This window comes from Rattus norvegicus, chromosome 4 (assembly GCF_021556685.1).
Source record: "Rattus norvegicus strain SHRSP/BbbUtx chromosome 4, alternate assembly SHRSP_T2T, whole genome shotgun sequence".
Classification (NCBI taxonomy): domain Eukaryota; kingdom Metazoa; phylum Chordata; class Mammalia; order Rodentia; family Muridae; genus Rattus; species Rattus norvegicus.
Genome location: NC_141537.1, coordinates 900405 through 928118, shown reverse-complemented (window position 1 = coordinate 928118; position 27714 = coordinate 900405). Strand labels below are relative to the sequence as shown.

The following is a 27714-nucleotide window of genomic DNA, read 5'->3' as shown; positions in this document are numbered from 1 at the left end:
CCAGTGACTGACTAAGATCAAAAACTCAGGTGACAGCAGATACTGGCGAGAATGTGGAGAAAGAGGAACACTCCTCCATTGTCGGTGGGATTGCAGACTGGTACAACCATTCTGGAAATCAGTCTGGAGGTTCCTCATAATATTAGACATTGAACTACCTGTGGACCCAGCTATACCTCTCTTGGGCAGATACCCATAAGATACCCTAACATATAACAAAGACACATGCTCCACTCTGTTTAAAGCAGCCTTATTTATAATAGCCAGAAGCTGGAAAGAACCTAGATGCCCTTCAACAGTGGAATGGATACAAAAAAAGTGGTACATCTACACAATGGAATACTACTCAGCTATCAAAAACAATGACTTTATGAAATTCATAAGCAAATGGATGGAACTGGAAAATATCATCCTGAGTGAGGTTAGCCAATCACAGAAAAACACACATGGTATGCACTCATTGATAAGTAGATATTAGCCCAAATGCTTGAATTACCCTAGATGCACAGAACACAAGAAACCCAAGAAGGATGACCAAAATACGAATGCATCATTCTTTCTTAAAAGGGGAATAAGAATACCCGTGGGAGGGAATAGGGAGGCAAAATTTAGAACAGAGGCAGAAGGAACACCCATTCAGAGCCTGCCCCACATGTGGCCCATACATATACAGCCACCAAACTAGATAAGATGGATGAAGCAAAGAAGTGCAGGCTGACAGGAACCGGATGTAGATCTCTGCTGAGAGACACACCCAGAATACCGCAAATACATAGGCAAATGCCAGCAGCAAACCACTGAACTGAGAATGGGATCCCCATTGAAGGAATCTTAGAAAAGACTTAAAAAGCTTGAAGGGGCTTGAGATCCCATATGAACAACAATCCCAACCAACCAGAGCTTCCAGGGAGTAAGCCAGTACCCAAAGAGTATACATGGACTGACCCTGTGCTCCAACTGCATAGGTAGCAATGAATAGTCTAGTAAGAGCACCAGTGGAAGGGGAAGCCCTTGGTCCTGCCAAGGCTAAATCCCCAGTGAATGTGATTGTTGGGGGGAGGGTCATAATGAGGGGAGGATGGTTAGGGGAACACCCATATAGAAGGTGAGGGGGAGGGGTTAGGGGGATTTTGTCCTGGAAACTGGGACAGGGAATAACAATTGAAATGTAAATAAGAAATACCCAAGTTAAGAAAGATGGAGAAAAAGAAGCAAACTAATCAAAACAGTGTAATAAAACATGAAATTGTATTTGTAAGTGTGTTGGTATTTTAAAGTTATGTTTGTGGCAGGGAGCTGTACCTGCTGTTTATTGGAATGTCTTTTCTTGGTTGTAGGATGAGCACCTGGCTGTCTTGTTCCAGAAGCTGGAGGAACCATTTGTTCTGTTAAGCAGGAGGATGGGACAATGCAATATTTAGAGGAATTGCTCTCTATATTAATGGTTAGAGATGTTGAGAGCTTTTTACTGGTTTTGTGCCCAATTTTATCATGAACTTTTGAAGATTAAGAAAAAATTGTTTTAATCTTCAACTACTTATAGCCGGACTTATTTGCTTTTCTGCTGCTATAATGAAATACCATGACCAAGCCAGTTTATGGAAGAGGTTATTTTGGTTGGGCTTCCATGAGACCATCATGGCAGGGCGCTGAGAGATCACATGTTAAACCCCAAATATGAAGCAGAGAGAGTGAACAGGAATTGGGGCTAGTCAATATATAATAGCCTCAGAGCTAGCCCCTAGCAAGGTATAGCCTGTAAAGTCACCACCAGGGTTCAGACATTTGAGCCTATGGGAGATATTCTCATTCAAACCACCACATTTCCCTCCCAGGCTCCAAAGGCCATTGTTAAAATACTAAGTATATTTAATCCTACTTCAGAAGTCCCCATGGTCTCCCACAGTCTCGATAAAACCCTGTGAATTCGAAAAGTGAATTAATTTCAACATATAGTGGAAAAGATATATATTACTATTTCCTAAAAGGAGGAATGGGGGCATAGTCAGAAAACGCTGGACTAAGCAAGACTGATAAGGCAGCATGTAAACATCAAGTCCCCTAGGTCACACTTCCCACCTGTGGGTCATGACCCATTTACAGGGGCTCCCTAAGACCACCTGTAAACATATATTTAAATTATGATTCATGACAGTAGAAAAATTACAGTTATGAAGTAGCAACAAAGATAATTTTATGGTTGGGTTCACCACAACATAAGGAACTGTATTGAAGGGTCACAGCATTAGGAAGTTTGAGAACCAGGGCTCTAGCTTAATATCTGATATCAGAGGCTTAGGTGGCACCATCCCTCCATCTTTCTGCCTGTAAAATATATCTCTTCCAGGCTGGTTCTATCCCATGTAAGCAACTCTCCCTGGCAGAAATCACAGCTTTGGCGCTTCCAACACCTTGGACTCTGTACAAGTATCCCAGGCTTCACTTCATCTCTCAGGGTCTTCATACAGGGACTCAGGATTAGGGTTGGCCCTGAGGTCCTTTGGGGTGCATGCTTGTGATTTCCTAGAGAAAGATCTGTTTTTTCTTGCTTGAGAAAGGGTACATACATAGCAGAGAACATTTTTGGATTTGTCAAAGAAGGTCAGGAAAGGGCCATAATTGTCAGTCTAGAAAGGGTATCACCGAGTTACCCCTTTGTATTGGTTGCCTCTTCTACCAGCTCTATCTACTCTTCCTGGGTCTAGTCTCTGGAATGAATGAGTAGTTTGTCTTGTGGGTTGGTGAAGATATCTGGAAATTATAATTTTTATATAGTTTTAGCTATGAACTCCCTGTGTGAATGCTTATCTGCTGTGATGATTTGAATAGGAATGACCACCATAGGCTCATATGCTTGAATGCTTGTTGTATAAGGAGTGGCACTATCAGGAGGTGGGGCCTTGTTGGAGTATGTGTAGCCATGTTGGAGGAAGTGGGTCACTGGGAAAGTGGGCTGTGAGGTCTTTATATTCAAGCTATGACCAGTGTCGACACAGTCTCCTGCTCCTGCCTTCAGATGAAGATGTAGAACTCTTAGCTCCTTCTCCAGCACGATGCCTCCCTGAATGCTGCCGTGCTTCCCACCATGGCGATAATGGACTAAATTTCTGAGAGTGTAAGCCAGTCCAATGTCAGTTTTCCTTATCAAAGTTGACTCAGTAATGGTGTCTCTTCACAGCAATAAAACTGTAAGACACCTATTCACCTACAATATTTTGCCCAGTGATATTGTTCCATCTGTTTCTGGCCCCCAATTATTTATTTATTTAATTAATTTTATTTTCCTTTTTTTTTATACCATATAATTTCTTTCTGAGTTTTCATTTACCCAATCTAGATTTATTCCATTCTGATCATTTTAGCGCTTGTCTTTCTTTATTGAGTATTACTACCCAAATTTTTCTTAATTTTGAGTCTTCTTGATGGTCATATTTGTGTATGTTTGCCCCCAATTGACAGCAAATTGCTGTCAATATGTGTGTCAGTGTCATTTTTTTTTTAACCCGTGCAGTTGACAGATACATATTTGTCATTTAAGATCTCTTCATATATTGTAGAACTAGAGTTTTAAAAAGGTTACTCATTGTCAGAGTCAGGATGTGCAGGGCCAGACATGCCTGAGGGAGAGCCAGAGATAGGACTTGCCAAACCAGCTATCAGCCCCAAGGACATTGACCATCTGTAGCCACCCCCTCCCCTTCCTTCACCCCCCTGAGTGAGATGAGCCACCCTACCTGCCTGCTGAGCTGCTAGAGAGCATGGACTCCTTGCTGATGTAATTTCGCGCCGAAAGTAACTGTGCACCATTTGAATTGACCAATCATGTGTAACCTCGAGAATGCCCCTAACCTCCCCTATATAAACCCCTGAGTTTGGAGACTCGGGGTCGATTCCTCTGTCTCCTGTGTGAGATATGTGTCCACCCGGGATCCCGCTAAGACCCGGGATCTCGTTAATAAAGCTACCTCGTGCTTTTACATCAAGAATGGCTACTCGTGATTCCTGGGGGTACCCCACCCCGCGATCGGAGCGAGAGATGCAGCTCCCCGTTTTGGGGTACGCTCTTTCAATATCACTGTGCTTGATTGCCTGGTTGTCTTCATAGTGGTTTAGATGAATTCACCTTGTTTCTCTGGGAACATGGCTAATTAATTAATTGATTAATTAATTAATTAACATGAGTACACTGTAGCTGTCTTCAGACACATCAGGATAGGGCATCAGATCCCATTACAGATGGTTGTGAGCCACCAAGTGGTTGTTGGGAACTGAACTCAGGACCTCTTATCCACTGAGCTATCTCTCCTGCCCAGGTCCATGCCTCTTAGGGTATGTGCAATATTAGCACTTTTTAGTCCTTACTATAGTTCCTTGTTATATAGACATATGGTAGAGCTACATTTTCATTACAGTATTAACTGTACTGTTGTTGTCTCTGTGATGACTGAATCTAACTATTTTATTTATTCATTGAGTTAAAGTTAAATACTAATCAATCAAGATATTTGCTTAAAGAGAGCAGATCATACTGTTTATAATTACAAGTTTTGCTGGTAAAGTGTTACGTCAGAGTGGATCCTGGTACAGCTTTTAGAGTTAGCCTATAGAAAATGCAAAAATTTTCTTCAACATACCTTGGCAAATTTAATTTCTTAGACTTTGGTCATATATATTCAAGCTAAGAATGTTAAAAACAAAATCAATGCTTTTTATATTCACTACTTAAGAAACTCCTCAATTCTCGATAGCACCTTGTGTGGGAAAAAGTGAAGGAGGAAAAGATTGCTGTGGTACTATTTTATTTCTTATATTTGGTCTGAAGTTTCTTTTATCTTTGTTTCCTTCTGGTGTTTGATTTAGGACATTAAGGTCCTTTCAGATTCTTTCACTAGTAGGGAGGGGCTGACTGTACAAAGACCCTTGGCTTTTGTGTTTTGAGCCCTTTAGGTCTTTTGACTGTCCTGTATAGCCTTCAGCCTGTGTATTGATCTTACACAGCCTGCAGTGTAAGCAGTTGAGGGAGCTGGTCTTGCTACCTGTGTTTAGAAGTGGAGGGATGTTAGAAATCAAAGTATGCATGGGAAGGGTGACTTGGGAGAGAGATGCCTAGATCAGCCCATTGTTATCTGTGAGAAAGCTTTGGAAAGATACCTGCTGTGTTTTCAGTTGCTAATTTTCAGTTGTGAAGGCCTCATCTCAGGCAACCTTGACTTCCTGTCCTTCTTTTTTTTCTCTCAGACTCAGGGAACCCCAACTATGTTGTGGGATTGGCGCCACCTTGTGTCCCAGCTCAGGACTGGTGTGGTACCTCTGGTTGCCTAGGTTTGCTTGGGACTTGGGAAGGGAGCCTCTCAGCTAGCTCTCTGTATACCCTTTAGACTCATGCTTAATTTCCACCCTGAAGCAGCTTTAGAGTGAAGCCCTAGTTGTTAATAATGAGTGGATGGGGGTGGATTTCCGTATCGGGTTACTTCGGTTCTAAGCCAGACATGGGTTTGTCAATTTGTTACTAAAATTTCCAACCCTAACAGCCCATGTAAAAGACACACAATCCAAATATTTTAATTATAAGTTATATGCCTACATTGGCCATATCTAATACAATACTAACTTATTTCCCAATTCTAAGACTCCTTACTACTTCTGGTTTCTCCCAGCCACATGATTCTGGTGTATAGTGGCTTCCTTCTCTCCTCTTCCTTCATTCTTTTTCTCCTTCTACCTGCCACCCCCTCCAGAGCCTCCAGTCCCACCTTTCCTATCCAGTACCCAATCATAGGCTCTAACCATTTATTGACCTATTAAAGTGGAGAGAAGGTTCACATAGCATCACCTAAGTACATGATGCTCTGCTTGTGGGGTGGGGGCAACCCCTCTTGAGGAACCAATATGAATAATAATATACAAGCAGCATCAAGCCAAACCACTACAGTTTACTCGTAAGATCTCAGTTTTTAGTACAAAATCCAATAATGTTAGTTGTTTAAATGTGTGTCTTACCATATTTCTTACACAGCTATTTTCCAAATGTGGGTTTGTCTGGTGTTCTGTACCAGCATAGAGTATTCATAGTTAACAGTGTATTTTCTTGCCACCAATACATGAATTTTTGTTGGATATGCTAAAGAGTCATAATGGTTTTACAAAGAAAAGCTAATTGTCAGAATTTTGTTTTGTTTTACAGTCAGGGTTTTCTGTATAGCCCTGGCTGTCCTGGAACTCACCTTGTAGACCAGGCTGCCTTCAGACTTACAGAGATGTGCCTGCCCTCTGTCTCTTAATGCTAGGGTTTAAGTCCTGTGCCCAGCTTGATATTTTTATTTGTCATTCTCTCTCTCCCTCTCTCTTTTTTTTTTTTTTTTTTTTTTTTTTGCCCCTGTCAATGGATTTTATTTGGTCACAGGGTCACAGGCCAGGTATGGCCCCAGCCTTATTTGACCTTCTTCTTTGGGGCTCAGGTTGTTGGAGTGGCCGAACTTCTTGTAGCAGTTGACTACACTGTGTGCAGGCATGAGTAGCACTTGTGGCAGATCATCTTGTCACAATTGTAATTCTGGACAAGGTGACAAAGGGATGACTCGATGATGCCACTGTGCAGACACAGCACCAGGTGCAAGGTGGACTCTTTCTAGATGTTGTAGTTGGACAGGTTGTGGCCATCCTCCAAATGTTTGCCAGCAAATATCAGCTCTGCTGGTCGGTGGGATGCCTTCCCTGTCTTGGATCATTATTGATGGTGTCACTGGGCTCAATCTCAAGAGTAATGGTCTTGCCCATTAGGGTTTTCATGAAGATCTGCATGTTGGTATCTGCTACTTGGCCACCTTGTTGAAGAGAAAGAGTGGTTTGGGGTTTTTGGGATTTTTTGTTTGTTTGTTTTGTTTTTTCTTTTTTTCTTTTTTTTTTTTTTTTTTTTTTTGGTTCTTTTTTTCGGAGCTGGGGACGGAACCCCGTGCCTTGCGCTTCCTAGGTAAGCGCTCTACCACTGAGCTAAATCCCCAGCCCCTTGTTTTTTCTTTTTAATACTTAGATCATTTTGTTGACTTCTCGGTGTTTGTTGAGGGCTGGTATAATTTGCATTTTAAATATATTTACCTGGATCTTCACTGCTTGCTCTCTCCTTTATCTTACCAGGCAGGTGTCCTTTTTTTTGGGACTGAATAGACTTTTTTTTTTAATGGTTTCTAGTCTGTGTTCTTTCACTGCCCTTTTATGAGTCAGTTTTTCACAGAGTTGGCTGTCACAGTGCAGGAAAGATTCGGCCAGAGCTTGAAACAAGGAGAAATGGGTGGCAGTTTTAGGACCTGTACTATCATATTTTGGAACACCAGGGGGATTATTAGAAGTAATATTATTATAAAGTAATGTTAACCTAATAGTTGGGTTATAATAATCCTTATTAACAATCTTTGGTTATTCTAAGTCAGTAATTTTCCTTATGAGATAATATTTACTTTCATCTCCATAAATATAATAGTCATGCGGCAGAACTAGTAACAGCTAATGATGAAAGAACAATTCCCTGTGTGTATAGACTTTGTTTTTTTTTTTTTTGTTTTTTTTTGTGAACTACTTTTTGAAATATGTTGAATTATAACAGCAGTATTGTTGGTATCAGGAATTGCCTTGAGCAGCGACACCATTTGGTAACTGTTGACATGGCAACAGCCCTACTTCCCAGTATTCCTTTGGTCCAAATCCCAACTCCTTGTGGGAATAGTTATGTCATATACCAAATGAAAGGCAGACTTCTTCTGCCCTCATGCTCTCTCTTCTCTTCATTCTTTTCTCTTCTTTCTCTTGCCCTTTCCCTTGACTTGTTCTCCCATTAAATTTCACCAAGTGGAACTGTGTTAGTTTTGTGTGCTCTATTTGGATGGGTGTGGTGGGTATTTTATTACAACGAGATTTTAATAACAACAAGTATGATAATTTAAGAGCTTGGAAATCAGACTGACTGGAAATAAATTCCAATTTGGGCACGTACCAGGTGTTGAACTTATATTACTAATATACAAGTTGTGGGTGATAGTAATTTTTCCCTATAGTGTTGTGAGAATTAATCTAACTCCTTGTAAACTTCTTGTGTTTTATTACTTATCAACAACATTGGGTAGTAGTAGCCATTGTAATTGTTTCATTAAGTAAAATTTGTAGAGTTGTGCAGAATGGAGTTTATCAAAGCTAAATAGGTGAAACTACACATAACTAAATTGTATAATCAGATTTATCTTATAAAATTATAATCTTAAAGGAAGAAGGTTAGAATGTAGAATAGGAAATAATGCTATGCTATTGTTAGAAGTGATTGAACATTCTATCAGAAAACTGAAGAAATGGAAATTCATCGATTAAGGTGGAGTTCAGTCCATAATATATTCTATATTATGTTAACATTATTCTTAAATGTGATTTTTTAAAATTGACTAACTATGTTTTTAATGAGAAGAATTAGTTTGGGTTTGAATGCTCTTTTTTTCCATTTAGGCAATATGTCAGTATTGAGGGCACCCAGACATCAGAGCTCTGGAAGGCATGTTGATACTGTTTTCTTCTTTGTCTCCTGGGTGTAAGAAGTATAGCAGATCTTAAAGATCTGTATTCTTGTTTGTTTAAAAAAATTGACACATGAGAGAGAGAGAGAGAGAGTGAGTGTCTGTGTGTCTGTGTGTCTGTGTGTGTATCTGAAATGATAACAATATATTCTTTGGAAAGTATTTTGTTCTTTCTCAATTAAATTTATTCATTTGTTCAAATTGGCTACCCTTTATTATCACAGGTATAGGAAAATTAGAATAGTACTGCTTTAGTGTACGTTGAAATATACAGAGAAGAGTATCTTAAATTGAGGACTCCGTTATCTCACATAGATGAGAGTTTCTGGATATTTTCTATATCTTTTTATTGCACATTAAGGGGAATTTGCTGCTATACTGTGTCTTCAGACTTTCTCTTCTGTTCAAATAACTCCTCCCTTAATGTAGGTAAACATACTAACTTCTGGGTTTTGGATAATTCTGTATCATTGAGTTGAGTCAACTGGGCAGTCTGCTTTGCAAATGAAATTTCAGGTTTATGTGTGTACTACTTACTGGTATTAGAAGCATTTATTTAGCATTTTTCTTTAGTTCTTTCTGGACAAGATAGCTACATTTGCAGTTTCATTTGAAAGTCAGTTTTTCTCTTATGTGAAAATACTAGAAAATTCTAGATTACCAGCAAGACTTTATTTTGTTCTGGATAGTTTGGACTCAGCTCTGAAAGGGATTTTTTTGAATGTAAAGGAATTGATTTTAGGCTAGGGACACTTACCTTCTGGTCTATTGTTCTTTTGTCTGGCTTATGTAGTGAGGCAGGAGAGCTTGTGTGTTCTATGTTTCTTTGTTCTGAGCAACCTGCTCTCAAAATCTATTTATACCTACTTATACCAGAATTACAAAAGTCTGATTGTAGTTTTTTGTCTCATTTTCTTCTCCTACAATCTGAACCTGGTATCCGAGTTGCCTGTTTTTCATTGTAAGAAACCAAAGGCCACAGAAAACTGACTCTGCTGCTGTTAGATTGAGTCAGTTCATCAAAGCCATGTTTGGTGGAGCAAGCTTTTAATCCTAGCAGGTGAACTTCTATGAGTTCCCGGCCAGGCTGGTGTACATAGAACACCTTTTCATCCTGATACTAACACCCAGCTGGAGTGGCATTATTACCAGAATAAACTGAAAGGAAAAGCCGGTGCACATAAGTTCTTTAAAGCAATAGTCCTCCCATGGATGGTCTCTGAATGTTGGTGTTGGTGTTGGTGCATTAGAAGTAAAATTAGAATTGGAATAATTAGCACTTTGAAGGCTTTAAGAATGCTAGTGACTGTAGAGAGAGTATCTTGTGTATTTGTATGGATATATCACCTTTCAGTTAAAAAAAATTATGGCCTATAGGAAAGGGTAGAATAGAAGGTGGGACATCCAGGAGGCAGAAAGAATTCTGGGATAGAGCCAGGTTGGAGAGATTTGCCCTGGAAAACGTGACCAGACAGACTCGTGGTTCCTGAGCACAGGTAATGAGCCACATGGCGGAATGTAGATTTGAGTAAGTGGGTTAGAATTTGTCAGAGAAGAGTCTAGCTCTATGGCCAAGGTATTTGTTAATATATTTTGAGTCTCTGTCTTATTTCTGGGAGCATGGGGCTTGGAGGAAGAACCGGGTCCAAACTTCTACAAGTGACAACATGAATCGAAACAAAATCGAAATCTGAGCAATGACCAGTGTATAGTTTTGGTTACTGGAACTGGAGGATGATGTTCACCTGGAACTCAATCCCAATTTAGGTTGGGAGTGAAAGCATGATTTTTTCATATTAACTAGATGAGCTATTAGCGATGTGGCTTATGTCACCATGCAGACACTAAAGTTTAGGTTCTTCAGTATTTTTTAGAACTTAAAAGCAGACACCATGGTACCTAATCTCGGCTTTCAGGAGATGACACCAAGAGAACAGAACTTTCAAGGGAAGGCTACAGAGCAGGGAACCCCAGCGCAAGGAAAGACACAAGCACTATGGTAACCAGAGTCTAAATGCCTCATTTGACTGAGCTGGTTTCTTAGAAAAAATATTTCCGTAACTCTGTTGGAAAATTAGTCTCTTTACAATCACAAGATCTTCATTTGTTTTACTACCCTGCATTACAGTTCCAAAGAAATTGGCAAGTCTTTCCCATTGGTTTCCTTGTAGAATAAATTATAAAACCACAAATATTAAAAAAAAAATCATTGTTTTAGAAACACATTAACGAGAAGAAAGACATATAACAGAGTAGAAAGGATCTAGATTTTGGTTTTATCCCAGTTACTTCTGTTTCCTGTTTTGTCAGATTTAAAAAAAACAATGGTTATTTTAGAAACGACCCTGTTGAGGAAAAACAGAATCTGGCCATCTGGATTTCTTTTCTGGAATTAGTCTTTCTTGGTTGCCATCATCTGCTTACACGGTCCACCAGGAAGGGTGATTGTAGACACATATTTATAATTTATATGTGTATCAGTTTTTCAAGTTTTCTAGGGCTCTTATTAGCTGTTAAATGTTATCGGAAAATTTTGAGATTAGTGATTTGTGTCAGTAGATCTTGGGATAACTTCCTGAGCTATTTGAGTCTTTTTTTGATTGCTTGTGGTCAGTTTCTTCAGCATACTTGTGTACCATGTTGCTTTTCCTTTCTGAATTTCCTACTTCGTATTATTAAACAGATAGAAATTTAAGTTCTAGAAAGCAAGGGACGTGTAACTGAAGGAAGTACACAGTACGTGTCCCATGCTGAACACTAAGAAAATACTTAGTGAACATCTGTCAAAATGAGGGGAAAAAAAACTGTTGTGCATGTTTGTTGGTGTTTCTAAGTTCCTTTGTTGCTCAGTCTGGTGGGTAGACTCCAAGTCAGCTGCTTGTTTTAGTAGTCTGCATCTAGATTTTGACCTGGGTAGGTGCTTGTTCTTTGAAAATAGCAGGAAACTAATCTTCTTTTGTCTTGCTTTCCATCACTGGCTGGCCAAGCATGGTTTTGCAGCAGAATATTTTCTTTGCTTACTTAATTAGCTTCATCTTATTAGCCACTGGAGTTTTAAAATATTTAACATCCTTTTATAATTCATATCTTTTTCATTTCTTTTGGATGGGCCACCGGAAGTCAAATACTAGAGGAAATGTTTAAGTTCCACAAAATGAAATATTCCTTTCCTTTAAAAAAGTGGTCATAATACTTTGATACTATATTCTTGTTTTAACTTCATGACATTCATTTTTGTATCTTAAGGTCTTTGACCCATTTGGAGCCTGTAAAAGTATTTGATAGATATAAAATGACTAGATTGTCTTTTACTAAATTTACAGCCAAACCTGTGCCTAAAACTCCTTTTCCAATGCCTTTCTTCTACTTTTTTTCCAATACCACATTCTCCGTGAGTCATTATTAGACATCGCACAAAAATTAAATGTACAAAGAGTCATTTTAGAAATTAGTATCTTTGACTTCTACACATTAGCTCTATAAAAATCAGGTCTAATATTGACTTGTATTGTTAGATGAAGCATCTTTCGTGTTTTTTGGAAACTGATTTCTTGTTCCTTATACTAAGAAATTAGGTCAATGTAACCAGAGCATTTGATCCATCTGTGACTTCCTTTGTGTGCTGTTTCCTGAATCATCTCTTTGATGATTCCGTTTAGACCTATTTAATCTCTGCACATGTTTGGGGCCTTTTACAAACCCTTCCTGGATTCCCAGGATGTAGATGTTTTCTACCCTGTTAGCAACTTTACTTTTCATTCTACAAGAGCAACAATTTAAATTCTATTAGTCACATTCTGACTCTCAGTGATTACTCTTTCACAATTTTGTGTCTTGGTCTCTGATTTCTCCAACTATTCCTCCACATCCTTTCTCCATGTGCTTGTCTAGTTTGCCCTCCACTGAGGACCGTGTATCCTTGCATTTCCATGAATCTCAGATAGAGTAGCTCACTCTGCTTGTGGAGAGACCCATGCACTCTGCTGCACTGTGGAACAGGTCAGCTAGCCCAGTGAAGAGGAACACTATGGTGTTGCCTCTCAGGCCAGGGCAGTGGGGGTGCATGGCCAATACTCAGTGGTCAAACATGAACTTTGCATAATTTCCAAGTGAGACTCTTATTTTAAAAGTCCTTAAAATATAAAGGTAATGCAACTTCCTTTTAAAGCTTAATTCATGGTTGTAACTTTGGAATATAATATATCATGGCTGTTGTCTTTGTTTAGTGGCATTTTCTGTTGGATTGTTATTGATGACACTTAAATTCTTGCAGATTAAATAGTGGACTGTTGTGAAAACACTGGATAATCTGCTCAGTTTGTCTTGAGTTTGTAAGAATGTGACATGTACTTACATTTTACCAGAAGCCATAGCTATGGGTGCTAGGATCTGAAAATATCTGTATGGGCTGTGTATTAGGTAAAGATGTTGATGGTTATTGGTCAGATAAGGAAAAGTTATTGGTGGGGTTGTATTTAAATGCTCCCTACATACTGGCTCCCAAGATCTGGAAGCCCTGAGGAGCAGATCCTCAGGTACCCCAAGTGATGCTTTGTAAACTTTGCTTCTTAGTTTAACTCATCAAAAATGGATAGAGTCTGTGATTAGGGAATAGAAGAAGAAAGGTGGGACTTAAGGATGGAGTGGAGGGTCTCAAGAGAGAGGAGAATGGGGAACAAGAGAGGAGACCAAGGGAGGAGGAAACCACCATGTAAGGAGATGGACCCTGAGCATATGGCCTGGAAAAACAGCAAGTAACAAGGGACATTATGGCATGGAAATAGGTTAGTATAGCTCTAAACCTGCCCTATTAGGCTTATGACCTGTAAATAAAGTACCTGGATTGTGTGTCTTTTATTTGGACTAGTTAGAGTAAATTCCTTTTGTAATTGGTGCCCTTGAGTCTGAGATTAAGTCTCATGCTCTACTGAAATGAAGTTAGATATTATACTGTGTATTTCTGGTGGTGCAATAACTTTGCAGTTTTTCATAGAGTATTGAGGTGTTTCAATATGTGTGAAAAAGAGGCAGTGAGTAGTTTTTTTAACTATGTGCTACTGCAGTGTACACAGAATAGCTTTGTTTGGAATTAGCTAAAGTGATAGGTTTGGGTCTTGCTTTACTAACAGTGTTGTTTGTAGCAGAAAAGGTTCTATAACAGCACACATCATGCTTAACCTAATAATATTATCCAGAAACAATGACCAATTTCTTTAATATACTTACCCATTATTAATGGACTTCTTTATGGTTCAGGTGCCGGGCACATTTATACATCTGGGTGAGATTGCAAATTTGGTTTGGATATTACAAATGCTGATAAGGTGTTTTTCTATCGATACTGGAATAATGTTCTGTAAAGCAGTTACTACTGACAAAAATTGAGCTCAGGTTTTTTAGTTGAAGGTGCACTTGTTTCATGACAAATAGAAAATAATGCTGTTAGACTGTTTTTACCTGTGTGTAGAAAAACTTTAATGTTTAAGATAAAGTGTCATTATAGTATATAAAAGTATTTACATAATGTGCATATATTTGTGTGTGTGTGTTTGTGTGTGTGTGTGTGTGTGTGTGTGTGTGTGTGTGTGTGTGCGCGCGCACGCATTTATTGATGGATGTAGTGTATAGATGAGATCATCTAGTTACACTGACTTAGTATCTGGATATGGGAAACAGGGAACCAAACTTTCTAAAAATGATTAGTAAGTTTTTGTTTAATCAAATGGCTGGCAGAAACTTGAAATTTCTTTAACATATTAGTTTTAAGTTCTATAGAAAGTTCTTTTAGGAAAGAAAAAATAACCATTCCAAGAAAGTTCTTTTTGTTTTTCCAATTATAGTGAGCTGCATTGTTCTCCTAAGCAAGGAGGTGGACTTCATCCTTCTTACCACTTTCATCCTTGCCTACCCCAGGGACTGTGTTACAATGTAACAGGATGGTTTCCATTTATTAAAACATGATACCGTGAGTTCATTGTGACGTGCTTTAGTCTGAACAGTGCTGAAGAAAAAAAAAAACAATTTTATTAGTTTTTGTACTAAGTATAGAAATAATGGCCATTCATGCAGGTGTTTGGAACCTAAATATTTGCACCTGAAAATAATAGAAACCATATTTCCTTAATAAAATTTAAGGAAAATCTGTTTTAACATAATGATTAAATCTTATTTTATTGCAGACCTAATATCAGATTAATCAGTGAGTAAGAATCCCGATTCTACGCAAAGAAATTGATTCTGTTTTGCTCAAGAGATGAAATTGCTTCTTGTGGCCATGAAGGCAGGTATGGAGAAGCTAAGTGAGTTCTATTTCTTAATGGATAGTTGATTTTTTTTTATATTTTTAGAAAGAGTAAGCCTCGCAAGTCAGTTCTATAATTTCCACATATGAAATATATATTACAAAGGAAATATTTTAGTCTGAGTCCTTCATCTATACTACCATGTAAAGAATTTTAAATAACATAATAGTCCCTAGTGATTCTCCAGTGAAAACCAAAATAATAATAATATTAATATTAATAATAATAGACATTGTCATTTTTATCTTCCATCTGGTATAAAATGGTAAGAAATTGAAAGCTACATTTCTCTTTTCCTTTTTCTTTTTTTATTTGAATGGCATTGGCAGGGCCTTATTTGTCAGTCTTTACAAATAAGAAAAACACACCTCACAACAGTTCATAACTGCAGTTCTGGGCAGTCCGTCTCTTCCATCAAGTCACATCCATCAAGAAATACACAGAAAATTAAGCTGAAACTCGATTTTCTTCTAAATTAAAAGTAAACGATTTTCTACCATTGCTGGTGATCAATGTTGGCATCTGTGTGGTGCGTAAAATGAGGCAGGCAGCCGTTGGGCATCAGTGCTTAAAGCTATTGATGGGGGTGGATCCAGACACCTATGGAGATGCTGCCACAGGCAGCCAGCGACTAGAGATGTTACTCAACAGACAGTTTTCTGAGGGAGCAAAGCTTAAGTTACTGGGGTGTTGGCACTCTCTATGACAAGCGAAAAACCTATGAACTCTTAACTCCTTGGCGTCAGTGAGAAAGACCAGGGAAGAGAGAAAATTCAAACACACACACACACACACACACACACACACACACACACAAAAACACACAAACACACACACACACACACACACACACACACACACAAACACACACACACACAGAGTTTATGTTAGAAGGAACAGTGTTCCAGCCCATCATACACAACAGATCCACATAGTTGATGGATGCCCTAACCCTTGTGCTTTATTCTTTGTTCTATCACTTATATATCCCAGCCAAATTTTTCAAGCATCATTAAATTGCAATGTAATTGTTTTAGTTTTCTTCTAAATAAAGACAGGAGTATTATTTCATTATTTATTCTTAAAAAGTATCCTTAAAAGACTCACAGATCTAACCACTTATATAAATATCAGTCATATCTACTTTAAATCCTCAGAATGAGTATCTACTCAAGAGCAATTTTTAATAAATCTCATCAGGAAGCTGAGGGCAAAAATGTGTATAAGAAATCAATTGTTAGTGCCAGAGATGTTGGCCAGTGAGTGAATTTTCCCATAATTCTTAGATTAGGAGGAACATGCTGGCACTGAACAGAGTAGAAATCCATAACAGCATAACAGCATCAAGTCCTCAGGACACATAGCTCTCGGGACACATAGTCCTTGGAGCTGTCACACTGAGTCGCACCCACACGACTGTGGTAATGGGGGGGGGGGGGTGCATACTAGATCCTATCTCCATTTTAAACTTGATACTTAAATGGTTTATTTTATTTACATGAAAAATGCATGAAGCTTGGGATTTGCTTCTCAATAACTTGAGAGGTTTCTTAGTTGTTTGTAGTTCTCTGTGGTGATGTGAATGTTAGGAAAATCCCAGAAGCCACTGAGTACTAACAGAGTATTATTTATTCTTCTGCTCTTAGCAAGAGGGCAAGAAACACCTGTAGCTGTTTCTTAAGCAGGAATATGTTCAGTGAATTTCTTTAGTGTTTTACAGTTTTCATGGCACACATTCCTTTGTCATATTTAGTTCAAGTATTTTGTTGTTGTTTTGTTTTGTTTTAGTTTCTTGAGAATAGTATTGTCCCCTTGCTTTCTGTGTTTGTCTTTTGTATATAAAAAGGATACTGATTCCTGTGCTTTAACTTTGTGTTTTTCAACTTTTATCAATATTTATCAGCTCTAGGAGTTTTTTTTTTTAAGATTTAGTTTTTATGTATAGAATCTTAAAACCTGAAAGTAAACATATATTGATTTCTTCCCTTCTCATTTGTATTTGCTTCATTACCTTGACTTGTTTAATTGCTTGACCTAACACTATAAGAAGTTTGTTGAGAAGTGAGAAGAGTGAACATCCTTGTCTTGGTCCTGATTCCAACACAAATACTTTGACTTCTTCTCTCTTATGAATGACTTTTGCTGTATATTGCCTTTATCAAGTTGAGGTAAATCCCTTGTATCTCTATTCTCTGCAAGACTTTCATCTCAAATTGAGGCTGTATTTTATCAAAGGTCTTTTATGTTTGCAATAGGGTGGTACTTGTACTTATGTGGTAGATTATGTTAATTCTCATGTATTGACTCTTTCCTCCATCTCTGGGATGAAGTTGCCTTAAGCCTAATGGGAAATCTGTTTGTGTTAATGCATTTGGTTTACACGTATTTTATTAATGCCTTGTGCACGTATGGTCATCAGAGATGTTGGTGTATGACTTTCTTTTTTGGTTGTTTGGTTTCAGCATCAGGATTAGACTCCCAGTAAATGTTTTCTAACTGTTTTTGGAATATCTTACCTTTTAAGCTTTGAGAATGTGGTGGCCGCCATTTTCATTCTTTTCTTCCCCTACCTTTATATCGGCTCAAATAGGATTCAGGAAGTAATATTGACTTATTGTCAATACAGATTACAATACTGTGCACACTCAAAAGGTATACTTCTTGGTTCTGAACCATGAATGATCTTGGTTCCATTACTATAGGGCAGCTGATAGAAGCTGAGGTAAGGTTATTGGGCAGTATCACTAGAGAGGCTGTAATTGGCAATTGTGAATTAGTTTAAGGGGTATACTGCATAGCTAGCAGTCTTTAAAGTGACCAGGTTGGGTGCCATAAGGAGTTGGTACACCAAGGTCAGGGTCTGAATCAAAAAGCTAAATGACAAGTTAGTACCATTTGTGAGGGGGGGATGTCAAGGACGTAAGGACCCTGGAGGAGTGTTTGATTATTTCTCCTATTTTTCTGATATCTAGATTTTGAGAAATTGGACAAAATTTCTCTAGATGTGGATAGTACTCACTGAAGACCCTGCTTGGTTTTTACATTAGAGTTTACCAACAACTCCTGTTTTCTACCTGGGATTCCATGGGTCTGGTATATAGAAGAACAGGGTCTTGCATTGCTGACAGAAGTGATTGGTCCTTGATCCTAACATATGTATCTGGAACGACCAATGTGGGCAGCCCCCATATTTGTCTGGCCATTTTTTGCAATCATCTTTTGTCTGGTCAAAGAGGAAGCAGACAAAGAGAACATAATATGTAGAAGGAATGACAGATATAGGGATGACAGTAATTTGGATTGGCTCCCAGCATGGAGCAGTTTCCTGATCCTATTGGGAAAGTCTGTTTGTTATCAGTGGGGATTCCTTGAACCTCAAATCTCTAGATGTAAGTGATACTATGGATGGAAACGATCAGATGAGAAGCCCAGGTCTAATCCAGTGGAGTGGAGCACAGATGCTAGAGTGGAGTCTCATTCTTCTGGGATTGGGGACAAGGTGGGTGGTCTCAACATCTTGTGGAGCTTAAGAGAGCAGGGTCCATGAAGGGCCCTACCATTTAGGAGAGACAGCTAAGAGCTGCTGATCTGGAGGGGACAGAAGAACTTGGTCTCAAATGTTGATAGGTAGTGGACAGGAGACAGCGTGTGGCCTTAGTCAGTGTTGGTCAGTAGAGTTCCATAGGAGAGAAAGGGGGTGACAAAGTAATGGGGTAAGTCAATGGTCTAGGAGGGGAGCGCATTTACTTGAAAGACCAGGAATTAGTACTGACATCGATACATGAGTTTGAAAGGTGAGACAAAAAGAGGTCACTTGGGAAGAGCTTGTAGCCTAAAATGAGCCAGAGGTAGGAGTTTTGCCCAATCGAAGTTCCTGTGACAGTTTGACAAGAGTGGTTTTTAGGGAGCAGTTAGTTCTTTCTACCTTACCTGAAGATTGAGGGTGGTATGGAATATGAAAATGCCAGGTGATGTCTAGGGCCTTAGACAGAATTTCAGAAATTTGGGAAGTAAATTCGGGACCATTGTCTCACTGACGGTATGAAAATTGGGGATGATCTCTTGGAAGAGGAGCTCAGAAACTGTCTGAACCCTTTTGTTAGTTGTGTGATATGCCTCCACCCACCCCAAGAATGTGTCAATCAAAACTAGGAGGTACTTGGCACATTTGGCATGTGGGTAAAGACAAGTTGCCAGTCAGTTCCAGGAAGTGAACCTCTGCCTTGTTGGGTAGAAAAAGGGGTGCTACAATACCAGAGGTTGAAATCTGACACTTGACAGACTTTGGAAGAGGCAGTGATGGATTTTAAGAAACTTAAGTCCTTAGGAGTAGGCTTCAGGTGGGTTTTAACAAAATAAGACAATGCCTTGCTGTTAGGATGAAAGATGTGGCCAAAATAGGACAGAATTTGATGAGTGTTAGGAAGTGAGAGTGGGGATGTGGGTTGCAGTGTAAGAATGTCCTGGGGAGGGTGAGACATGTGTAGGCACCTACGGGCCGCAGCTCTGGCTGCCTCTTCAGCTCCCTTGTTTCCCTTGGAGACAATAGAGTCATTCGTCAGGTGGGATCTGCAGTGGACAAACCCAATAGCTGTGTGGAGATGGGAGGCCTTTAGCATGGCCATAATTTGGTTTGCATTAGTTACTGATCCTCCTTTAGTCATAAGTACCCCATGCTCCTTCCAGTTAGTGGCATGGGTCAGGATGATATGGAAAGCATGTTTAGAATCTGTGTAGATGTTGAGGGTTTGTCCCTGTGCCAGTTGAAAGGCATGGATAAGGACTACTACTTCAGCCTGTTGATTGGTGGTATGAGCAGGAAGGGCCTGTGCCTCAGTGTCTGACACTATGGGGCAGCTGGCTCTTATGGCTCCTTCATGTAGAAAGGAGCTTCCATCTGTATACCATGTATAGATGGTCTGAGGCAAATTGCCCTCCTGTATGTGTGAAGGGTGAGTTAATAATTCCTCTAAGGTTTTAGTGCAGGGGTGAGATAAGGAGTGGTTAGTATTTGGTGGAGAAAGAAGATTGGAAAGGCGGGTGTGATTGAAAGGTTAGTGTGGAGTCTTCTATTAGTGCTACCTGAAGAGAAAGAACCTTAGAGGGAGGTAGATTCTGTAAACCTTTGAAAGGTAGGAGCTGTGACATGTTATAAGAGGAGAAGACCATTATAGGCAACCCAAATGTTAGGTTTTCTTATTCTTCAATAAGGAGTTCAGCAGCTGCTAAGGTACAAACACAAGGTGCCATCCCTGCATGGTTAGATCTAGTTTTTTTTGACAGGTATGCTACAGGTACAAAGGAGGGTCCCAGTTGGTGACCTAAATTCCCAAATGTTGGTATCAGGAACTGCTTTTACCTCCAGCAATGTTGTCATCTGGTCACCTGAGCATCTGCTGTCAAGGCAACGGTCATCCATTTCCAGCATACATTTCATGTTACAGTCACACCACATTTCACATAAAAGGCAGATCCTTTCTGCCCTCTTCCATTCTCTCTCCTCTCTTCCCTTTTTCTCCTCTCTTTCTCTCCCACCCCTCTTCACCCCTTGGCCTTTGTCTCTACCATTCCAATAAACCTCTCCACGTAGAGCCCTTTGGCCTGGTGTGGTTTGTCCAGACGTGAGCCATAGAGCCTCTCTGTAAAAGACAATGTAAAAGGTGGTATGTGTATGGCTACTTAAAAAGACAACCAAAAGCCATCAGTGGCTGAACAAAGAGGAAAGTGAAAGGAAATGGATTCATTGGATTTCAATCAACCTGATAACATTTTACATTTTATGTCCAGGTTTGGTGCCATAGGAGAACAGCCTATAGTATAGTTGGTGACCTCCAAAGGAGCTGGGAGTTGGGTTGAATCTTGTGAAAAGATCAAATACAGAGAACTCATTCTGAACCGTACACAGATCCCATAGGATGCTTTATGCTAAGAAATATAATGTCAGTGCTGGAATATCGATATTGGTTAAAACTTAGACTTTAATACCAAAGTACTCATTTTGGTTCAAACTGAATTTGAACACCTGCAGCGTGAAATACCGAAGAGGGCACCATCCCATATTACCCCATGTACCAGCAGGTCACATGGCACCAATGGGTCATTTGGCCCTGGTGGGCTGTTCTCATCTTGACAGACTTTCTGGCCTGTAGCTCCAGAAATCTCTTCACCCAATTAGCTATGTCACCTTAGAAAGTCACTACCATGACAAACCTCAGATTCGAGCATCCAAATTTATCGGCTGGCTGGGTGGTGGGGGTGGGACTGGGGCTGTAACTATCTCTGGAAATCAGTTGAGAAGCTGTGTGAAGGCAAAGACTTAGTTCAGCTCTTCCTTCACTCCTTCATTGGAGTCCCCATGGAGTCCGATGGTTAGCTTCAAGCATGCTTGTCTAAATCAGTGAGGTTCTGGCAAAGTCTCTCAGGAGACATCCACATCAAGCTTCCATCAATAAGGACTTCTTGGCATCAGCAATACTGCCTAAGTTTGGTGGCTGCATATGTGATAGATCCCCAGATGGGGCAGTATCTAGATGGCCTTTCCTTAAGTCTCTGCTCCACTCTATGTCCCTATATTCCGCTCCCTCTTGAGTATTTTGTTCCCCCTTCTAGGAAGGACTGAAGTGTACACATTTTGTTCTTCCTCCTTCTTGAGCATCATATGGTCTAAGAATTGTATCTTGGTTATTCCAAGCTTTGGACTAGTTAGTATCTACTAACTGTGTTAATTCACTCAGGATGATATTTCCTAGTTCTATCCATTTGCCTAGGAATTTCCTGAAGTCATTGTTTTTGAAAGCTGAGTAGTACTTCATTGAGTAAATGTGCCACGTTTTCTGTATCCATTCCTCTGTTGAAGGGCATCTGGGTTCCAGCTTCTGGCTGGAGGGCCTTTGCACTAGAATGCTTCCAGTCTGATGTCTCTCTCTCAGACATGCTCAAAAGTTTTTGTCCTGGGTGATTCTAGAATCCCATAAATCTGGATATAATATTTTGTGTAAAATTACGGAAGCATTTTAATTAAATTAAAATAAAGCAAAAGTTAAAACTATGGATAAACTCTCTTCCAGCTTAATTTTTTCTTGGTTATTATCAGTATCTGAGATACCTGCTGGGTGACAACAGCAAATTAAGAATTACCCTGCAGTCCCTTAACCATTTTCTATGTATCTGTGGTGTTGTGTGTTGTAAGAATGTTGATGGATGTGAGTGTGTGGTGCATGCCTGTAACTGTGTGGCTTTACCCATCTGTGCATGTGTTTTTGGAGTTCTGAGAAGGATTTCAAGCGTCTTCTTTAGTGCTGTTCACTGTTCTTGACATGAGTTCTCTTGTTGAACTAGAAATTCAGTGTGGGATTGGAGAACTGGTCAGCGAGGCCTCAGGATTCAGAGGTAATAGTTATGTGTAGCTATCCCCTATGCCTGGCATTATGTATACATGCTGAATATTCACACCCAGGTCCATATGTTTCTACCCACTGAGCAATTTCCCAGTCCTAGAGTGGTGAATGTTTGCTTAAGATTTGATAACAGACCTTAATTGTTTTCTGTTTTTGCTTTCGTTTGTAATTTTCCATAGGTAACTCTGCAGGTGGATATTATAAAACACACCTGAATAGACCAGAAAATAAAAATAAGAGTAGATGCATTACAATCAATTCTATAAATCGTATTTTGCATACTTACCTTGTGAAGCACAGTTGATATTTCTGGGTTTGCCTGTTATATAAACAGCATAGTTTGATATAAGGACAGTTTAGACTCTTTAAATAGAAAAGGAATAATAGAGATACATCTCTTGAAATAGTATAGAGAATGTGATACTTTATCACATGAGAATTAAAACTGAGCCACATAGCCTTCAGCAAAGGAAATGAGGGAGAGGTATGTATATACCTTTTGCAGCACAGTCTCTGGAATAAAACAAACAGGGACATTTAAATAAATATATAGAAGCGTTTAAGACTTCACTTCTCTTCCAATATTTGCAATTACAGAGTCAAACATTATATCTTGGAGTCATAGATCACTGTGCTATCTAGGATTGCACGATGAGGACGGCATAGTGGCAGTATAGCAAAATAACTGATAGGAAAAGCAGAGCAGTCACCCCATTAGGATTCATATGAATTGCATTTCCTCCCTGCTGGGAACTAAGCAACAATGGGTGAAACTGTACAAGTACCTCTGTAGTAATTTGGTGTCTTGGGGTTATGTCCAGAGGATATACAGCTGGAGCACATGGTGTTCAATTTATTTTTAGTTTGTCTGATTTAAAATGTGATTGCTGTTAGTAAACATTTTTGTGAAGATTGCTTGAAATTTATTTGCACTTTATTAGAAATTGTAGAATCATATTTATACTTTCCAGTCCTGGGGGTAACTGATGGTTGTACATGGGGAACAACTAAGTCAGCAAATGATTAAGTCAGACAATGCTGAAGAAAAGAACATGGGATACCACAGATACAGCTGCCTAAGAACTGATAACCACAAGAGTCTCTTCCCTCAACCTTGACTCCTTTAAGGCATTGGCTTCAGCATCGGACAGGCCTTGAGAAGTTTGATCCTGGGTAAGGGAATAGAACTAGTGTTCTACTTATTCTTTTGTCCAGGTCTTTTAGACAGCCTTGGGCAGTCCTGGCTCCCCACATTAATAGGTACTTCATAGTATTCATAAGACTTTCCAGCTGGATGTGACTTTTGAGTTTTCTTTCATAAGCAAGGAAGTGTTAGTTCACAGTCCTGTCTAACTGGCTGCTTTCCTCAAACCTGCCATCCTCTTTGTAACCTCTCAATATAATTGATAAGCAACATATTCTGTGGCCTTGTAGTCTCTCTGTCCCTTGCATCTGATTCCCAGGCCCCAAAAACCTTTAATGGTAACTCTACCTCCACTTTTTTTCTTTCTGTGATTCATTTATTAGTCTAGATCACAAGGTAGAGATCCTATTATTATTATTATTATTATTATTATTATTATTATTATAGAACTCACTTAGCTTCTCCATACCTGCCTTCATAACCACAAGAAGCAATTTCATCTCTTGAAAAAAACAGAACCAATTCAATTTCTTTGCATAGAATCGGGATTCTTACTCACTGATGAATCTGATATTAGGTCTGCATTAAAATAAGATTTAATAATTATGTTAAAATATGTTTTCCTTAAATTTTATTAAGGAAATATGGTTTCTATTATTTTCAGGTGCAAATATTTAGGTTCCAAACACCTGCATGAATGGCCATTATTTCTATACTTAGTACAAAAACTAGTAATATTGTTTTTTTATTCTTCAGCAGTGTTCAGACAAAAACGCGTCACAATAAACTCATGGTATCATGTTTTAATAAATGGAAACCATTCTTTTACCTTGTCAGACAGTCCCTGGGGTAGGCAAGGGTGAAAGTGGTAAGGAGGATGAAATCCACCTCCTTGCTTAGGAGAACTATGCAGCTCACTATAACAGGAAAAACAGAAAAGAAGTTTCTTGGAATGGTTATTTTTTCTTTCCTAAAAGAACTTTCTATAGAACTTAAAAATAACATGTTAAAGAAATTTCAAGTTTCTGCCAGCCATTTGATTAAACAAAAACTTACTAATCATTTTTAGAAAATTTGGTTTCCTGTTTCCCATATCCAGAAACTAAGTCAGTTAGCTTGATGATCTCATCTATACACTACAATCAAACATACATGTGCGCGCACACACACACACACACACACACACACACACACACACACACACAAATATATGTACATTATATGAACATTTTTATATACTATAATGACACTTTATCTTAAACATTAAAGTTTTTCTTTTACGCACAGGTAAAAACAGTCTAACAGCATTATTTTCTACTTGTCATGAAACAAGTGCACCTTCAACTAAAAAACCTGAGCTCAATTTTTGTCAGTAGTAACTGCTTTACAGAACATAATTCCAGTTTCGATAGAAAAACAGCTTACCGGCATTTGTAATATACAAACAAAATTTGCAATCTCACCCAGATGTATAAATGTGCCCGGCACCTGAACCATAAAGAAGTCAATTAATAATGGATGAATATATTAAAGAAATTGGTCATTGCTCTGGATAATACTATTAGGTTAAGTATGATGTGTGCATTTATAGAAACTTTTCTGCTACAAACTACACTGTTAGTAAAGCAAGACCCAAACCTATCACTTTAGCTAATTCCAAACAAAGCTATTCTGTGTACACTGCAGTAGCACATAGTTAAAAAAAACTACTCACTGCCTCTTTTTCACAAATATTGAAACACCTCAATGCTCTATGAAAAACAGCAAAGTTATTGCACCACCAGAAACACACAGTACAATATCTAACTTCATTTCAGTAGAGCATGAGACTTAATCTCAGGGTGAAAGGCACCAATTATAAAAGGAATTAAACACTCTAACTAGTCCAAATAAAAGACACACAATCCAGGTACTTTATTTACAAGTCATAAGCCTAATTGGGCAGGTTTACAGCTATACTAACCTATTTCCATGCCATAATGTCCCTTGTTACTTGCTGTTTTTCCAGGCCATATGCTCAGGGTCCATCTCCTCACATGGTGGTTTCCTCCTCCCTTGGTCTCCTCTCTTGTTCCCCATTCTCCGCTCTCTTGAGACCCTCCACTACATCCTCAATCTCACCTTTCTTCTTCTATTGCCTAATCACAGACTCTATCCATTTTTGATGAGTTAAACTAAGAAGCAAAGTTTACAAAGCATCACTTGGGGTACTTGAGGATCTGTTCCTCAGGGCTTCGGGGTCTTGGGAGCCAGTATGTGGGAGCATTTAAATACAAGCAGCACCACACCAACCCCACCAATAAATTTTCCTTATCTGACCAATAACCATCAACATCTTTACCTAATACACAGCCCATACAGATATTTTCAGATCCTAGCACCCATAGCTATGGCTTCTGGTAAAATGTAAGTACATGTCACATTCTTACAAACTCAACACAAAGTAAGCAGATTATCCAGTGTTTCCACAACAGTCCACTATTTAATCTGCAAGAATTTAAGGGTCATCAATAACAATCCAACAGAAAATGCCACTAAACAAAGACAACAGCCATGATATATTATATTCCAAAGTTACAACCATGAATTAAGCTTTAAAAGGAAGTTACATAACCTTTATATTTTAAGAACTTTTAAAATAAGAGTCTCACTTGGAAATTATGCAAAATTCATCTTTGACTACTGAGTGTGGGCCATGCACCCCCACTGCCGTGGCCTGAGAGGCAACACCATAGTGCTCCTCTAGCTGACCTGTTCCACAGTGCAGCAGAGTGCATGGGTCTCTCCACAAGCAGAGTGAACTACTCTATCTGAGATTCATGGAAATGCAAGGATACACGGTCCTCACTGGAGGGCAAACTAGAGAAGCACATGGAGAAAAGAAGTGGAGGAATAGTTGGAGAAATCAGAGACCAAGACACAAAATTGTGAAAGAGTAATCACTGAGAGTCAGAATGTGACTAATAGAATTTAAATTGTTGCTCTTGTAGAATGAAAAGTAAAGTTCCTAACAGGGTAGAAAACATCTGCATCCTGGGAATCCAGGAAGGGTTTATAAAAGGCCCCAAACATGTGCAGAGATTAAATAGGTCTAAATGGAATCATCAAAGAGATGATTCAGGAAACAGCACACAAAGGAAGTCACAGATGGATCAAATGCTCTGGTTACATTGACCTAATTTCTTAGTATAAGGAACAAGAAATCAGTTTCCAAAAAACACAAAAGATGCTTCATCTAACAATACAAGTCAATATTAGACCTGATTTTTATAGAGCTAATGTGTAGAAGTCAAAGATACTAACTTCTAAAATGACTCTTTGTACATTTAATTTTTGTGCGATGTCTAATAATGACTCAGAGAATGTGATATTGGAAAAAAGTAGAAGAAAGGCATTGGAAAAGGAGTTTTAGGCACAGGTTTGGCTGTAAATTTAGTAAAAGACAATCTAGTCATTTTATATCTATCAAATACTTTTACAGGCTCCAAATGGGTCAAAGACCTTAAGATACAAAAATGAATGTCATAAAGTTAAAACAAGAATATAGTATCAAAGTATTATGACCACTTTTTTAAAGGAAAGGAATATTTCATTTTGTGGAACTTAAACATTTCCTCTAATATTTGACTTCCGGTGGCCGATCCAAAAGAAATGAAAAAGATATGAATTATAAAAGGATGTTAAATATTTTAAAAATCCAGTGGCTAATAAGATGCAGCTAATTAAGTAAGCAAAGAAAATATTCTGCTGCAAAACCATGCTTGGCCAGCCAGTGATGGAAAGCAAGACAAAAGAAGATTAGTTTCCTGCTATTTTCAAAGAACAAGCACCTACCCAGGTCAAAATCTAGATGCAGACTACTAAAACAAGCAGCTGACTTGGAGTCTACCCACCAGACTGAGCAACAAAGGAACTTAGAAACACCAACAAACATGCACAACAGTTTTTTTTCCCCTCATTTTGACAGATGTTCACTAAGTATTTTCTTAGTGTTCAGCATGGGACACGTACTGTGTACTTCCTTCCGTTACACATCCCTTGCTTTCTAGAACTTAAATTTTTATCTATTTAATAATACAAAGAAGGAAATTCAGAAAGAAAAAGCAACATGGTACACAAGTATGCTGAAGAAACTGACCACAAGCAATCAAACAAAGACTCAAATAGCTCAGGAAGTTATCCCAAGATCTACTGACACAAATCACTAATCTCAATATTTTCTGAAAACATTTAACAGCTAATAAGAGCCCTAGAAAACTTGAAAAACTGATACAGATATAAATTATAAATATGTGTCTACAATCACCCTTCCTGGT

The 27714-nt window shown here is 38.8% G+C and overlaps 1 pseudogene; it reads right to left on the bottom strand.

Annotated features, from left to right (window-relative positions):
- LOC148006206 (polyubiquitin-C-like) overlaps positions 1-27714 on the bottom strand; it is a 1402189-nt pseudogene that overhangs the window by 550826 nt on the left and 823649 nt on the right.